The 16,869-nt window shown below is 50.8% G+C and overlaps 1 protein-coding gene across 1 annotated transcript in view; it reads left to right on the plus strand.

The window, feature by feature from the left end:
- TRIM24 (tripartite motif containing 24) overlaps positions 1-16,869 on the plus strand; it is a 1,142,914-nt gene that overhangs the window by 294,125 nt on the left and 831,920 nt on the right. The window lies entirely within an intron of this gene.

Genomic DNA, 16,869 nt, shown 5'->3' on the forward strand with positions numbered 1-16,869 from the left:
TGAGGGGTGATGTCAGAGGTTAAGCTATGAAGGCACGCTACCTAAAGTTTATTCATAAATTTTGCTTACAACAGAATATTTCTTGAAATTAAAGTTGGATATGGTGAAAGATGTTCAATAAGACGGCATATGTTGAACATATGTGCAAAATCATACTATCAGATTGTGATCTTCAAGAGCAGTTTTGAATAATGTGAGCAAAGCGATTGAGCAAATTTCAGCTGGAAGAAGGTTTTTGTAGTGGCCTCAGTAACTGGGAGTAACGTGATCTAGATGTGGCATAAAGTGGATTGGTTGTAGTAATAAAGTTTTTGTTGACTGAGCGTAGGTTTTCAGGGGGGCATATACAAACTGCAGATTAGTGATATATCTTGAATAGGAGTCTTCTTTTGTGGTTTTAAAGACTGAGATCAGTAGCTTGTTTAGAGGGCAGATTGTTAGCTGACTACCTGCTAACCTTGTGGGAATTGTGGTAGGCGTGAGTCTGGGGTAATTTAACAGTCTGTGTAGTGAGAGAGAGAGAATGTTTCACTACTACCTATTAATTGCAGTTGTCAAATTTGATAGGGGCAATCATGCATGCTTTGGCTTTATGGAAGAAGCGTCCAAGCATATTTTGTTAAGGGTTAAAACATATTTTGTATCTTTTTTTGTTTTTGTTACAATTCTTTATTACGGTTTTCTTAAAAGGAAACCCATTCTTGGGGCACACATTTTAAATATATTCAGTTTTTGCAATCTGCCTGTTGGTCAGTTTTGGTTATAAATGCATGTTCATTGAAGAGTTGAACTGAACCTCTATATCTTAAGCTGCATATATAAAGGTGTTCATGTCAGAAGTGTGTAGGATAAGAAGACAAGTACTAAGGTAGCAGTAAAGTGAACTATTTTCATCTTGTTTTTTTTTTTTAGATGTAATGGTCTGCCATCCAGAGACAGTTGGCTGAGGGATTTTAAGATCTACCTCTGAATAGGAGTAACATTATGAAAGTAGAGAGAGGATTGGATACTGGGTGCATTGAGATGGCTGAAATAGCCAGAGGAAGTGATGATTTGGCCAAGAGTTGTGTAGAATGAGAAGATCAGGGCCCATGGATGAGCCGTGTGTGACCCTAGCAACGATGTAGGAGTGGAGAGTGAGCACCAATAGACTTAAAGATTAATAAGAAATACATCGAGAATGAGTTAAGGGTAGATCAACTGATCCCAAGGTTGGTGAGGGATAGCTAGTATGGTGGGGTAATTGGCTGCATTTGATGAACATCTAGCCACAGATTCCTTACATCTGATTTTCCCAGGCGTCACACTGGCTCTGGAAGATTTCTCTAAAACAATACCCCTGCACGCCGGTGGGTTGCGTCGTCGGCTGCGCCTGAAGTGATGTCTGCGTCACCTATACAGACACCACCTCGGCGCACTGACGTCTGTTCTTTTCTTGCCTTGCCAGTCAAGCACTGATTCGTGAAGAGCGCTACCCTCTGTTGCTTTCTGACAGAATTTTTCAACTTTTTGTTGACCCCTTTTTTCCTTGTGTGTCAGAAGTTATGCCCTCTATGAAGACTTCAGGGTTTAAACCATACAGCACCGGCCACCATGCAGTGTCGTTGACGGACCGGCATTTGATTTGCCTGTGGTCTCTGGAATGCTACCACGACTCACTCATGCTCTGAAGGCTTTGAGGGAGCGGTCCCTAAAGCTGTTTGCGGCCTGTTTGGTGACGCTATGCCCAACTCCTCAGATGTCTCTGTGCCAGTCGAGAGGAAGGTCCTGGAACCGCTACAGGAGTCCCAAGTCCTCTTCGTCCCACTTATGATCCTTGTTACACTCTGGTATGAAGCACAAGAAGTGGAAGTCTGCCTAAGCAACAGAAGAGCCTCGGCGCTCAAGGCCTTGTTCTCCAGAACCTGCAGCTTAAGAGTTTTATGAGGCCATGCGCCTCATTTTTGAGTGGCCTGACCACTCTGAGCCCCGTGTGGGGTCAAAGGGGGCTCATTGGCTTGCAAACAACCCCCTGCAGATCCGGACCGGCACCTGTCATGCCACTGTGACCTTCCTTTATGCCGGTCCTGATGCTCCTGGCACCAGCCCTCTTCTCATCCCTTATGACACGGAGCCGTTACCGTGTACACTGATGTTGATTCCCGGCGCCGACAGGGCCCATTGGTCCTATAATGGGAGTGATCAGTGGACCCATTAGAATACCAGCAGAATGACCAAGACTGGTATGACGAATTGGGTGAGGGCAGTGGACCAGATACCTCTCCAAACTGGCATAGTTTCTCCTCCTACCATGGATACGGAAGAGGGTGCATCTTATGCAATCTTGGTGAACAGGATGAAATGAAATTAAATTAAATTAATTTGTACTTGTAAAGTGCACTTATGATGGCTGAGGTCCTTTAACTTCAACTGCCCTCAGTGGAAGTCAAGACTACCATCTTGATGGAGATGCTACAGCCGGGTGCTTACTCTTCAGAACCCATGCTCCCATTCAACAAAGCCCTCCTGGACCTCCTTCTGGGTGCCGGGTCCAAGCCCAGAACAGGTGCTCGTGTGAACAGGACTTGTGCCTACCGCCCTGCCCCGGGCAACCAAACATCCTCGCTACCCACCCCACACAAAAAACTTTGTGGTCCAAGCCTTCACTTTCCACAGCGTGTTCCCTGCTGCTCCCCTGTACAGGGAATGCAAGAGACTGGACAGTTGGAAGTAAGAAATTGTTTTTTTCCACGAGCCTTGCATTGCGGTCGGTAAACACTGCATGCTTATTGTGGCCGTTATTCCCACTCTTTGTGGGATATGGTTGCCACAGGTCCCGCAATAGGCCTGGCCATCCTCTCCCAAGCAGTATCAGACAGGAGAGATGCAGCAAAGTTCTTCATTCGATGTGGTTTGGACACGACCGAGTTGCTGGGCAGAGCGATTTCCACAACAGTGGCTGTTGGACGCCACGCCTGGATAAGAACATCTGGCTTTTCAGAGGATGTCCAGGCCTCACTCATTGACATGCCCTTTGATGGCACCCATCTCTTCGGAGACAAGGCAGACACGGAGCTCGTATGTTTTAAGGAATCCTGGGCTACAGTCAAGTCCTTGGACATCTCAGCCACTCCTCGTTCGCCTCAGCCACTCCTCGTTCGCCTCAGCCGCCCCTCGTTCGCCTCAGCCGCCCCTCGTTCACCTCAGCCGCCCCTCGTTCGCCTCAGCCGCCCCTCGTTCGCCTCAGCCGCCCCTCGTTCGCCTCAGCCGCCCCTCGTTCGCCTCAGCCGCCCCTCGTTCGCCTCAGCCGCCCCTCGTTCGCCTCAGCCGCCCCTCGTTCGCCTCAGCCGCCCCTCGTTCGCCTCAGCCGCCCCTCGTTCGCCTCAGCCGCCCCTCGTTCGCCTCAGCCGCCCCTCGTTCGCCTCAGCCGCCCCTCGTTCGCCTCAGCCGCCCCTCGTTCGCCTCAGCCGCCCCTCGTTCGCCTCAGCCGCCCCTCGCCCGCCTGAGCTTCCCCTCGCCCGCCTGAGCTTCCCCTCGCCCGCCTGAGCTTCCCCTCGCCCGCCTGAGCTTCCCCTCGTCCGCCTGAGCTTCCCCTCGTCCGCCTGAGCTTCCCCTCGTCCTCCTCAGCTGCCCCTCGTCCCCCCATAGCTACCCCTCGTCCCCCCATAGCTACCCCTCGTCCCCCCATAGCTGCCCCTCGTCCCCCCTCAGCTGCCCTCGTCCCCCCTCAGCTGCCCCCGTCCCCCCTCAGCTGCCCCCCGTCCCCCCTCAGCTGCCCTTTGCTCCTTTCGTGGCTATGGAAGGGGCTTCCAACTGCGTCAACCCTATCCCAGACACAGAGCAAGGTCCACAACACCTGCGCTGACCGTGGTGCAGTTCGTTCAGAAGGTCCAACCAGTCAACCCCCCCTCCCCCCGTCTCCTCCTACCCCTCGCAAAGAGCCTCAGTCTCCAAACCCTCCTAGTTTTGCCCTTTCAAATCATAGGCGTCCAGTTGGTGGCAGGATCAGCCATCACCTCCACCACTGGCAAAATGTCACATCGGACAGGTGGGTCACGCAGATCATCCCAAGGGACTATTCCCCTCCCCTTCTTGACCATACCTCCCTCTATGCCCCCATCCTACAACCTGCTGATAAATGATCATTTCATTGTGCTGCAGGAGTAAGTCATGACTCTTGGCCAAAGGAGCCATAGAGAGGGTTCCAGTGCCAGAAGTAGGTCTTGGTGGTTATTCTCACTACTTTCTGCCCCCAAAAAAGGGCAATGGTCTTCGTCCAACCCTAGCCCTACAAGCCCTCAACTACTTCCTCAAAAAGGAGAAATTCAAGATGCTCACGTTGGCTCAGGTCCTGTGTGCCCTGGACCTGGGAGACTGGATGATAGCTTTGGACTTGAAGCACACCTATTTTCATATCCCCGTACTTCTGTAGTAGGGGATCTCTGTGTATAGTCATAATCTAGTGAATAGTCCCGCCCATGTGCGAGGACCCCGGCAATCAAAAATAATCTCTTAAGTTGTCAGAAAATTGCAGAATTGCAAAGACACTTAGGCTGCATTATTTGTCTTTAAATTTTCTCTATTTCCACAGGCTACACTGTCCAGTACTTAAACTAGAAAATTCCACCAAAAATCCACAAACAGCAAAGCCTGTCCAGATTTCCCTTGCTTTAACTGCAACACCCCTCAGAAATGATAGAGAGGAAGGCATGGACAGACAAGCCCCATAGGCTGCCATTATGTGGCTTAAATAGGATACTGTGCCTTTAAGAGAACCTTCCAGAACTTTCTCCCAGTATCCCAGAATGCATAGCAGGTCCAACTTACTTTCAGTTCTTTTTTCCGGCTCCTGTTTACAGGACCCTGGTACATTGAGCTCTCCCTTTTTCAAGGGTTTATTGGAGTTTTTGTTCACTTTTTGGATTTAAAAGTTTTCTCATTTGATTCTTGGTGTTTCCTTTTCACTTCTGTGTGTTTGTTCAGGCTTTTAGGGATCTAAAATGCCTGCTTTATTCGACAAGTGCCCAGCATGTGGAAGGAAGAAGGCCAAGACTGATCCACACGACGTCTGCATTCTCTGCCTCCCTGAAGAGCATGTCCCTGAAGATTGTGACATCTGCCAGACCTTTTCTACAAGGTCCCTGAGGGAAAGGCTGAGGATTGGGCTCCAAGGCCTAGAAGAGAGGCGACTGCAGGCTGCAGGTGGGTCTGGGCAGGCTGGGAAGGCTCCCTCTGCCCCTGCTGAGGCCTCTGGGGGGCTCCCCAGAGGCAGGAAGACCAGCAAAAGGTCCCGGTCTCCGTCGACGTCGATTGCATCGACGACGACATCGAGAGGGATGACGACGGTGTGTTCCCCTTCTCCCCGGGGCTCCGGGTCGAGACAGCGTGGAAGGTCGACATCGAGAGGCCTGGGTAGGCCGCCGTCGAGATCACCGACGACGGCGTCGACGTCGACGTCGGAGTCGAGGAGTCGCCGTTGACGACGGAGGCACCGGCGCTCGCCGTCCAAGCGACACCGCCGGTCGCCGTCGAGCAGATTGCCGTCGAGGGGATCCTCGGCGTCGAGGACTGTGAGGAAACGGTCGACGAGGAGGAAGAGTCGACGCTCGCCGTCGAGGTCTGACCGTTCGTCGTCGAGGGGGCGGCGATCGTCGTCGAGGAAGAAGCACTCTACGTCGAGGAGACGGCATTCGACGCCGGAGTCGAGGGGTCGCCGTTCCACGCCTGAAAAACGACGCTCGACATCGAGCAGGAAGAGATCAGCGTCCCCGAGGATCTCAGCCTCCCCTAAGCGGCGCAGGAGAGATTCTGGCGCGAAAAGTCACGCTGGATCTGGGGAAGGGCGTCTGAGGCGTCGCTCACGCTCTGGGGGCGTCTGGGTCACAGGCTCCTCCCCCGAAGAAGTCACCGGGCTCGGTGTACTCGGTGGTATATACACCGCCAAGGCCTGCGACTCCTCCACCTCTGCCGAAGGAGGCTCCTCCTGTTAATCCGCCGCTACCTCCACTTCCTCCGCTACCACCTGCGGGGCAACCTCTGCCGCCGGTCCCACCTCATGGGCCAGCGCCTTTGCCGGAGAGGCCTCCTGTCAGGCCACCGAGGTTGGTGTCCCTGCCTCTGCTTCCGACACCTCCTAAGGGGACGCCTACTCCGAAGCCCCAGGATAGACCACGGAAGACGCCTCCACGGAAACCGGTGGAGCGCCCACGTGCTGGGAGGTCGCGCTCCCGTTCCAGGAGAAGGGAACGTTCGCGCAACAGGTCTTCTACACGATCTAGACGGCGCCACAGGTCTCGTTCCCGGACCAGGTCGTCGGGGACCAGGGACTATTCTCCGACCTTGTCGGGTACGCCAGATACGAGGATTTCACCGATCGATGATCTGGTGTCCTTCCAGGACGTACTGTTACGTGGTGCGGCGAAATTGGCCATTACTTTGACGGTGCCCACTCCCAAGACATCAGTCATCTTCGAGACGCTACACCAGAAGCATTTGTCTCGGCCGTTATTGCCACTGGTGCCGGGTCTGGAAGAACCGGCCGTGGATCTTTTTCTCACCCCAGCGGTGACTAAGGCGGCACCCTCGAGACTGCAGAAAAAGTACCGGGCTCCGGACTCGGACCCGGCCTTTCTGAGGGTGGAGCCCCCGCCAGATTCGGTGATTGTGACAGCGGCGCGCAAACAGCATGCCACCACGCCCTCCTCCACAGTTCCACCAGATAAGGAATCTAGGTGGTTGGATTCATCTGGGAGGCGAGTTTGTGGGACTTCGGCGACCTCAATCAGGGATGTGGAATTTAATCAAATATCTACTTGTGCATGGGGCAAGTTGCTTCATAAATCTATTTGTCCTGTAACAAAATCCACTTGTCCCTTTAGTGCCATGTAATGTGGCGACAGATTATGGCAGCAATCTCATTATAAAAGAGCACTAATATAACCTCACTGTATGCCAGGGCTCATATAGTACGATTTGAATACCAGCAATTATCTTATGTTGCCGCGTTTCTGCAGATCTACAAACTGGGGCTGAAGGTAGTGGTTGACAATAGTTCCAGGGTTGGAATGCCATTTTGAGTCTGTGCAAACCTACTAACTTGCTTGTTTAAGGGTTTTCACCAACTCTTCTCTAATCTTTTCCTACAAAGAGAAAGGTTGATAATTTACCCTGGACAATGACAGTCGTAAAACCTGTTCCAGGGTTGGGAAAAAAGTGGTCGGAGAGAAAGCTAAGTGCAAACACGCAGTTGACAAATAGTTTAGAGGAGTGCGATTTCTTGGCCTACTCCTATAAATGATTGTGAATTCACGAAAGCCGTATTATCTGCACTTAACGATGGACGTATACCATGGGTGCACTTTCGAGACTTTATTTAATAATTGGGTCCCTAATTAGGTCTGACTTTAACCATGACCTTGTGTTTATAAAAATTCTGTCTCTCTTCTCGGTCTATTGGCTGGCTTCACTGTGGTGACAGCATTCTGCTCTTTCACAAGGAGCATATTGGCACATAAAGTAGTTTTGGTCAGTGCCAGGAAATACTGTGGCAATGTGTGCATTTTGAGACCAAAAACTATTTTTGCTTTTGCCAATGTTTGTTATAATGGTGAGGGCCTAGCAGCCAAAACAAGTCACGCACTGACATAACCAAAAGTCTGACTACCAATTTCAGACATATGGATTTGCCAATGCTTGTTTATTGTTATGTTTACTATAATCTTATTGAAACTGGTTACACTTATTTTCCATTTTGAATATTTTTGGGAAATACTAGCATGCATCAACACAGGTTACTAAATGATGCTGCAAAGAAAAGGGTCCTAAACTTTTACAGTACATTAGCTAACTGTTTTTTTCCTACTTGCATTTTTTTGTGAACATTTTATTTTGAAAGCAAAGAATCATGAATCTTGCTTTCAAGCTTCTGCTAATATTTGCATCTTATCAGAGAGCCTTCTGGGAACATTATACATAGACTCAAATTGCTCAACTTTGAAAATGTGTACACACATTTTTATATCGGAACCACTGTCAGGAGTGCTGTCGGAGCTAACAACATGTACTTACAGCGCTCACCCTAATAATAAAGGCTTTCCATTAATGAACCATAAAAGCAAGTCTGAACAGCATTAACACATGGATACAAATATTACCTTAACTGCAGAGAAATCCCCTTCCCTGATCCATAATGTGGTACTGTAAACTGGCAGCCAAATGATTTGTGCTGTAGGTTTGGCCTACTTGTCCCAAGGACAAAATGCACATTAAAACTTGGTGCCCTTGACCCCAAACAATATGTCCTGGGCGTCGGGCTATAGGAATTTCACATCCCTGCTCAATGAAGGCTGCTAGTGCCACTGCCTTGTTGGGTGAATATGACAGGGCCCTCTGGGAATCCCTTCAGCAGTTTCTGGAGCTTCTGCTGCGGGACAAGCGGGAAGACTTTCAAGAGGTGCTGAATGAAGTGATGTTGGTGGCGAATCAAGTCATCGGCGCTGCTGCCGACTCTTCTCTGCTGGCGGCGCATGGTTTCTGCCACGGAATTAACCAGCAGAGACATGCATGGCTCCGCCTTACGTCTCTGAAACCGGACGCTCAACAAAGGGTTGCCAATCTTCCATTCTCTGGCGAGACCCTGTTTGGGAAGCACGCTGATGATGAAATGGCCCGCATGAAGGCGGAGGCCGAAACGCTCAAAGCGGTGGGTTTGGAGAAGCCCAAGGAGACCAAGAAGTCGTACCGCCCGTTCCAACGGCGGTTCGGTGGTCAAGGCAGAGGGCGTGGCCAGTCTTCTTGACAACAGCAGCAACAACAACAGCAGCAGTTCAGAAGATCGTTCCAGAAGCGCCAGAGAGGCAGAGGCGGCCATCAGTCAACTCCAGCGACTAAAGGCCAGGCCGGGTCTAGGCCCTGAGCACTTACTTCCCCTGCAACTATTACCCGCTGCGGTGGGGGGGAAGCATTCAATCTTTTCTGGCAGAGTGGAGAAAAATTACTCAGGACAAGTGGGTGCTGAATATTGTTTGCAATGGATACAGTCTTCGGTTCACCAGCCTGCCTCCATCAATTCCTCCGGTCGGCTCGCAGTATCAGCTGCACGAGCTCCAGGCGGAGGCCGATATCCTGTTGAGGAAAAGGGCGATAGAAGACGTACCTCGGTCTCAAAGAGGAAGAGGTCTGTACTCACGGTTCTTCCTGGTTCGCAAAAAGGACAAGAACGAGTTCAGGCCCATTCTGGATTTGCGACAAGCAAACATGTGGATTCGCAGAGAAAAGTTTCGCATGCTGTCGTTGCATCAGATTTATCCTCAGTTGCAGCGGGGAGACTGGCTGTGTGCCATAGACCTCCAGGATGCTTACTTCCATGTGCCCATTGCGCACAAACACAGGAAGTTCCTGCGGTTCCAAGTCGGCGCCAATCACTATCGATACACAGTACTGCCATTCGGACTGAAGTCTGCGCCGAGAACATTCTCAAAGTGCATGGCGGTGGTAGCAGCACACCTAAGGAAGAACAAGGTGTTTGTCTACCCGTACCTGGACGACTGGTTGATCAAGGCCTCCTCCTTCACGGAAGCGCAAGCACACTTCCAAAAGACATGCGTTCTCTTGAACAAGCTGGGGTTGCACATCAACATGTCCAAGTCGGTACCGACTCCAGTCAAGTGCATTCAGTACTTGGGAGCCTCCATCGATACGCTGTCAGAAAGCGTGTCTCCTTCGGAGGAGCGACGGTTATCACTAATTCGGAAGGCTCAGGCTCTTATGACCACTCCATCCACAACAGTGAGGACGGTGTCTTCTCTACTGGGATCGATGGCCTTGTGTATCTTCCTAACGCCCCATGCACGGCTGCACATGAGACCGTTGCAAGAGTGCTTGGAGGATCAGTGGGATCAGAGGAGAGGATCTTGGGACGACAAGATACGTCTATCTCTGCATGCTCTTCAGTCTCTGAGGTGGTGGTGTTCAGCGGAGAATCTCCTCAGGGGGGGTTCCCTTCCACAAGGACATTCCCACTCAGACTGTCGTGACGGATGCTTCTCTCCAGGGCTGGGGAGCGCACTCCGGAGACCTGCAGATTCAAGGGACGTGGTCCCCGACGGAGTCCACGTACCACATCAATTTCCTGGAACTCAGAGCTGTTCACTTGGCACTGAAGGCCTTTCACCCGTCCTTCCAGACCAACTCTCTACTTGTACAGACGGACAATACAACCACAATGTATTACCTCAACAAGCAGGGGGGTTCGAGATCACGCACCCTGTCGCAGGAGGCGCAGGCAATCTGGCACTGGCTTCTGGCTCGAGGACTGACGATAACGGCTACCCATCTGCCAGGTGTGCAGAATGTTCAGGCAGACGCACTGAGCAGACTGATTCAGGAAAATCACGAATGGGTCATAAACGACGAAGCACTAGGAGAAGTCTTCGCAAGGTGGGGGACTCCAGACGTAGATCTGTTCGCCACCGCCGAAAACAGCAAATGCCGAGACTTCGCCTCCAGGTACTACCAGCCGGGGACGCTGGGGAATACGTTATGGATCAACTGGTCGAACAGCTTTCTGTACGCTTTTCCACCCATATCCCTGATTCCGACGGTTCTCATCAAATTGTCCTGGTCCAGGGCGCGGATGATACTGATTGCCCCGGAATGGCCCAGGCAGTGGTGGTTCACGGACCTGCTTCACCGGTCTCTCCTTCCTCACATTCGGCTGCCGTGCAGGCCGGACCTTCTCACGAAGTTCGGGGGGCTGATGTTGCACCCCAACCTCTCGTCTTTGAGTTTGGCAGCATGGCTCCTGAGATAGTGCAATATGGTCATTTGAATCTCCCTGCAGATTGTATGGACATACTGAAGGAGTCTAAGAGGCCTTCTACTAGGACTTCTTATGCGTACAAGTGGAAGAGATTTTGTATCTGGTGCAAGTCCAAGAACTATGATCCGACGACATGTAAGGAGGATGTCATCCTTCCTTATCTTCTCCAGTTGGCGCAGTCTGGCCTTAATGTCCATTCTATTAAGGTTCATCTTGCTGCTTTGACTGCCTACAGGAAATGTCCTTCGCAGACTTCCTTCTTCCAGCTCCCTGTGATCAAAGATTTTTTGGAAGGCCTGAAGAAAGTGTTCCCTCCTGTCAGGCTTCCTTCGCCTTCATGGGAATTGAATGTGGTGCTGTCCAGATTGATGAAGGAGCCTTTTGAACCTATTCATAAGGCTTCGTTGCAGCACCTGTCCTGGAAGGCGGCGTTCCTCGTGGCCATTACATCGGCACGCAGGGTGAGTGAAATTCAGGCGTTGTGTTGCCAGGAACCTTATACTGTATTTCATGCTGCTAAGGTTGTTATGCGTACTCACCCTAAATTTCTTCCCAAGGTTATTTCTGATTTTCATGTCAACCAGACCATAACTTTGCCTACGTTTTTTCAGAATCCTTCATCTCCAGCGGAAAGGTCGTTACATTCCCTGGATGTTAGGAGGGTATTGAAATTTTATCTGAAAAAGACCAAAGATATTCTTAGGTCTGACTGTAGGAGAGTAGGGTCTGCAATCCTATGATCACCCAGATTTTTGCTTTTTGCTGCACTGGTTTACGACTTTCCCTGGCTGTGGGCCTGCTAATCAGACCCCCAGCCTAGCTGTTCTCTCTATCCAAATTGTACTTAGGTACTGAATTGGCACTGGGCCCTCTCCAAGTCCCTGTACCCAGGGCTGAGGTGCACCCAGAAGTCTCCCAGGGGCTGAAGCATGTATTATGCCACCCCTGGATTGACTAACTAAAACTGACACAACTGGCTGCACGACAGCTGGGGCAAGGTGGTGTACTCACCCTTTGCTTTAGATATAGTATACCTATATCTAACCCTAAAATGGACACACAGATCTCCTATCAGTCACTCCTATAGCAGGCCTTAACAATCCTGAAGGCAGAGTGCTTGGAATCGTGTGAGATGGTGCTCTAGCATGAGCTGAGCCTGTCTGCGGCTTTCGGGATCCATCCCTTAGCCGTTTCCATGATATCGCATACCATATACTCTTAAGTGCATTATAATCCTCGCGGTTATGTGCCAACTCTGGTATCGCTTTATCAAAACATGTCGAGTAAGGTGTCATACGAATTGGAATACTAACCCCTCGCCAATTCTGGCGACGGGGTTAGCATTCCACCCTTCTAGAGGGACACGACATGCATGTAACCTATAACCCGGTTAAAAGTCAGACAGAGCCTTAGCATCCACAAAATGGATGCTGCCACCGAGACACAAGTCTGCCCTCCTGCTGCTGGGAGTCCTCCCAGAGCAGGAGATAAGGACAAAGGGTTTCCTGCCAGGGGCGGTGCCAGCACCGTCCCAGACAGGGTTTTGTGTATTGTAGGTAGGCAGGGCTTTAGAGGAAGGTGACTGCACGTGGCACCCCGGTGCTCACTGTGCATAGGCTGGCTGGAACCAGTTCCAGGGTCACTCCAGACCCTGTGCTGGGGAAAAGCCCGCCAAGGAAGTGGGTGTAACCACCCCCCTCCTAGTCCCACCCATAGGGCAGGACTTAGTCGCGTGCCAGCCCCTTTTTACAGGATAAAGGTAGAGACTGGCCCCCTTCCAAATCAGATCATCTTTGAATCCTGAAACTACTTTCTGCGAAAGGAACTCAAGACTTCTTCCTAAGATTTCTCCCTTGTGACTAAGGAGTAGTCACCCTGCATCCGCAGGCACCATCTAAGAACACTGCGGTCTGCTGTAAGTCCTTCCTCCGGAATCCGACTGCCCAGCTCGACGAGAACCGGCTTCCCTGGCACCTCTGACCTCTACCCACCTCTACAGCCCAGCTGAGAACCGTGGGTGCGACGAGACCTCAAGGGACCGGCCATCTGCAAGACTGCACGACTTCTTTCCAGCAAGCCCGCCGAGTAAGCTACTGGTGAGTGCTTTGGGGTCCGAGAAGCCCCGACTCTGAGCAGCTCCAGCTCCGAAGTGCAGCCCCCCAGCATCTCCACGATCTGCGTGGGGCCCTTCTGCTTTCCGCTGCTCACCGCGTTGTTTGGCTACTAGCCCGTTGGCTTGTGGCCTTCCTGACGACGCCCGACGACATTTCTGCTGCTGGTCTGGTTGCTCCAGACTGGCCCTTGCTCCCTCCCAGAAGAGGAGCACCCTGGACCCTCCTGGTCCACTCAAGACGCCATTTTGAGTCCACCGCGTGGGCTTGAATTAGCCAAGGCTTGTTGCCCAATCTTGGGTAACTTCGACGCCAACGACTTCATCCTTCGTGGGACAGCTCGCACCTCCATCCTGGTCGCCGACAACGCCTCCTGGTCCGAGAGACTGCAGAGCCCAGCAGCGCCCACTCACCTGACTGCGGTGACTTCGCCCGGTGCCATCCTGGTGCCCACTTAATCACTGGCTAGTGATTCAAGAACTTGGTCCCCTCTGCTTTCAGGTTTTCTTCTTCCTTGATCCAGGCTTGGATCCATCGAACTTTCCTTCACTGGTCGCCTGCCAGCAACTCCCTTCTTCCAGGCTCCTGGTCCGGCAACGAGATCCCCGACGTCTTTTCAGACCTATGCAGCTGCAGCCCCTGGGCTAGGTAACTTCGGCACTCCGGTGTCCCAGCATAGCCTCACTATCCAAGGGTCAGGATCCACTGTCGTTTTCTTCCTACCAGGTCGGGTTCGCCCGTGAACACTAACTTTGTGAATTCTAGCTTCCATAGACTTTGTCCCGCATCCCGCGTGAGAGTGCACACTCTGCACCCGAGTCCCCTGGGCCTCCTAGTAGTAATCTAACGATTCCCTAGTCCAGTCCTAGCGATTCCAAAGCCTATTAGAACTGTTACTTACCTGCTAGTAATTCGCATTCCACTTTTAGCGTATATGGTTTTTCGTGCCCCTCGGGCATTTGTGTAACGTGCTAACTTAAAAGTATTTTCGTAAGAGTTTTGTTGTGTGCTTAGCACCCTGTCCTCATAAAGAGTACAGGGTTGTTGTGATTCTAATAAATACATTGTTTATTTTCATAACACTTGTGTGGTGTCCTTTCACTGGGTGTTCAAGGGGTAATGTGATGGTAAAACAGCTGGCTTAACACGCCCTCTAGAGTCTTAGCCTTAGACTGCTCGTATCCATGCTACTAGGATAGCTGGTCTATAAGGTTGACTTACAACCAATCATCAATAAGGGTTGTTTGGACTGATATATAGTGATCACTAGAATAGTGAGCACTGCACATCAGGCCAACTTCTCACACTGACCAATTGTTTATCAATTATGGATCTGTCAGGACGGGTCTTGCGACCTCTAAGCAGTCTATCTCTAGGTGGATTGTGTCCTGCATACATCTATGTTACCAAAAAGCTAATAAGACCGTAGGAGGTAAGCCTAAGGCTCATTCCACCAGGGGCAAAGCTGCCACGACAGCCTTGCTCTGTAATGTTCCGATTGCAGAAATCTGCAAGGCGGCCACTTGGAAGTCAGTTCATACCTTTGCTAAGCATTACTGCCTGGACACTGATGCCAGGGCAGACGCTCAGGTTGGGCAGGCTTCGCTGCGAAATCTGTTTGCACAATAGTGGTGTTAATTTTCTTTTCTCCACCGCCGCTTTGGTGTGGGGATGGGCTTGCCATTCTATTCACTAGATTATGACTATACACAGAGATCCCCTACTACAGAAGGAGTAGTTTCTGTCCTGTAACTCCAGTTCTTTAGTAGGGGTATCTTTGTTAAAGTCATAAGCGCCCTCCCGCCTCCCCGGTGGAGAGAGCTGTTCATTTAAGGAATGTGACAGGTCTGGCGTGTTACGCCTTCAAAAAGAACTGAAAGTAAGTTGGACCTGCTATGCATTCTGGGATACTGGGAGAAAGTTCTGGAAGGTTTTCTTAAAGGCACAGTATCCTATTTAAGCCACATAATGGCAGCATATGGGGCTTGTCTGTCCATGCCTTCCTCTCTATCATTTCTGAGGGGTGTTGCAGTTAAAGCAAGGGAAATCTGGACAGGCTTTGCTGTTTGTGGATTTTTGGAGGAATTTTCTAGATGAAGTACTGGACAGTGTAGCCTGTGGATATAGGCTGCATTATTTGTCTTTAAATTTTCTCTTAAGTGTCTTTGCAGTTATGCAATTTTCTGACAACTTAAGAGATTATTTTTGATTGCCGGTGTCCTCGCACATGGGCGGGACTATTCACTAGATTATGACTATAACAGAGATACCCCTACTACAGAACTGGAGTTACAGGACAGAAACTACTCCTTCTAGCCCATCAACGCATCGGTTTACGGTAGATCACGAGCACTTTCAGTTTGCCGTGCTCCCCATTAATTTTACTCGTGCCCGCCCAGGTGTTCACCAGGTGATAGCAATGGTCGTAGATCCTCTGCGCAGATCAGGGGTGCCATTCTTTCCAAATCTTGAAAAATGGCTGCTAAAGGCAGGTTCTACCCAGGCTGCTGTTTCCCGCCTCCAGACTATGGCGAACCACCTGCATTATCTGTGGTTCACTATCAACGTGCTCTAGTCACACTTGACTCCATCACAGACACTCCCTTTCATCGGAGCAGTATTAGACACAATGCAGTTTCGGGCCTATCTACCTGAGCGGCGATTCAAGGATATTCAGGCTGTGATACCGATGTTTCAGCCTCTATTCTGGATTTCAGTTAGCATCACGGAGGCTGCTGCTCCTCGTTGCCTCCTGCATCCCACTAGTAACACATGCCAGATTGCATATGTGGGCTTTGCAGTGGTACCTGAAGTTCTAGTGGGCGCTGTATCCGGGTTATATACCTAACCGTGTCCAGATCTTGGTGGGAACTGCGAAAAACCTTCAGTGGTTCATGACGGACCCGCGATTGGATCAGAGGTAGACCCTTTGCCAACCAGATGTCACAGTATTGACTAATGCGTCACTTAGGAGAGGTGGAGATCAGAGGCCTCTGGTCTCTGTCAAGAGGCCCGGCGGGTTTCTGGATATGACTGGAACTGCAGGGCATTTCCCTGGTAGTTTAACACCTGGCAGGTTCCCTGAAGGCCAGGGCATCCAGAGGTGGCACAAGGTTTCTTTCATTGGAGGGGAGAGCCTTGGTTAGATGCACAATGTCAACAGTTTTGTGCATAGGAGTTTTCAAGGCGGCTCTTGCTCAGAGACTCTTTTAGTCTCAGGTGGAGCTCAGGCCTCCTGTACACCTTTCCGCTGATACCACTCCTCCCCAGAGTTCTCAAGGTTCTGAACAACTGGGCCCAAGTCATCTGTGTGGTTCCTGATAGGGCACAAAGTTTAGTATCCAGAGCATCTACAAATGAGCATCGATCCTCCAATCCGGATGCCCCTTCGGAAGGATCTTCTGTCACAGCAGCAAGGGAGGGTCCTCCAACCGGACCTGTCAACTCTATGCCTTGTTGTGTGGAGATTTAGCAGCGACAGTTGACAGCTTTTGACCCGCCTCCCGAAGTCTGCAATGTTACCTTGGCGGCCAGGCAGCCCTCCGCCAAAATGGTATACACCTGCTGATGGAACAAATTTGGATCATATTCTACAGAAAAGTCTACTTTTTTCCGCTTCCCTTTTTGATGTGTTTATTTTTATTTTGTCCCTTGCCCAGCAGGGCTCTTCTCTGGGCACCCTGAAAGGTTTTGTCTGCCTTCTGGAGGCTGCCAGACCAACCCTCTTTATTTAATGCACACATTGTACATAGATTCTGTAAAGGCATTGTACAGCTGTTTCCACCAGCCCCTTTGTTATGCCTCCATGGGAGTTTAATTGGGTTCTCACCTTCCTTATGTTTGCTCCTTTTCAGCCCTTGCATAATTGTCCCCTCTGGCTGTTCACCACTAAAACAGCCTTATCTGAAAGACACAGTTAGTTATGGATTCCTTACCTTAGAATTACCCCCAGGCGTCAGT

This window comes from Lissotriton helveticus, chromosome 1_1 (genome assembly GCF_964261635.1).
Source record: "Lissotriton helveticus chromosome 1_1, aLisHel1.1, whole genome shotgun sequence".
NCBI classification, from domain to species: domain Eukaryota; kingdom Metazoa; phylum Chordata; class Amphibia; order Caudata; family Salamandridae; genus Lissotriton; species Lissotriton helveticus.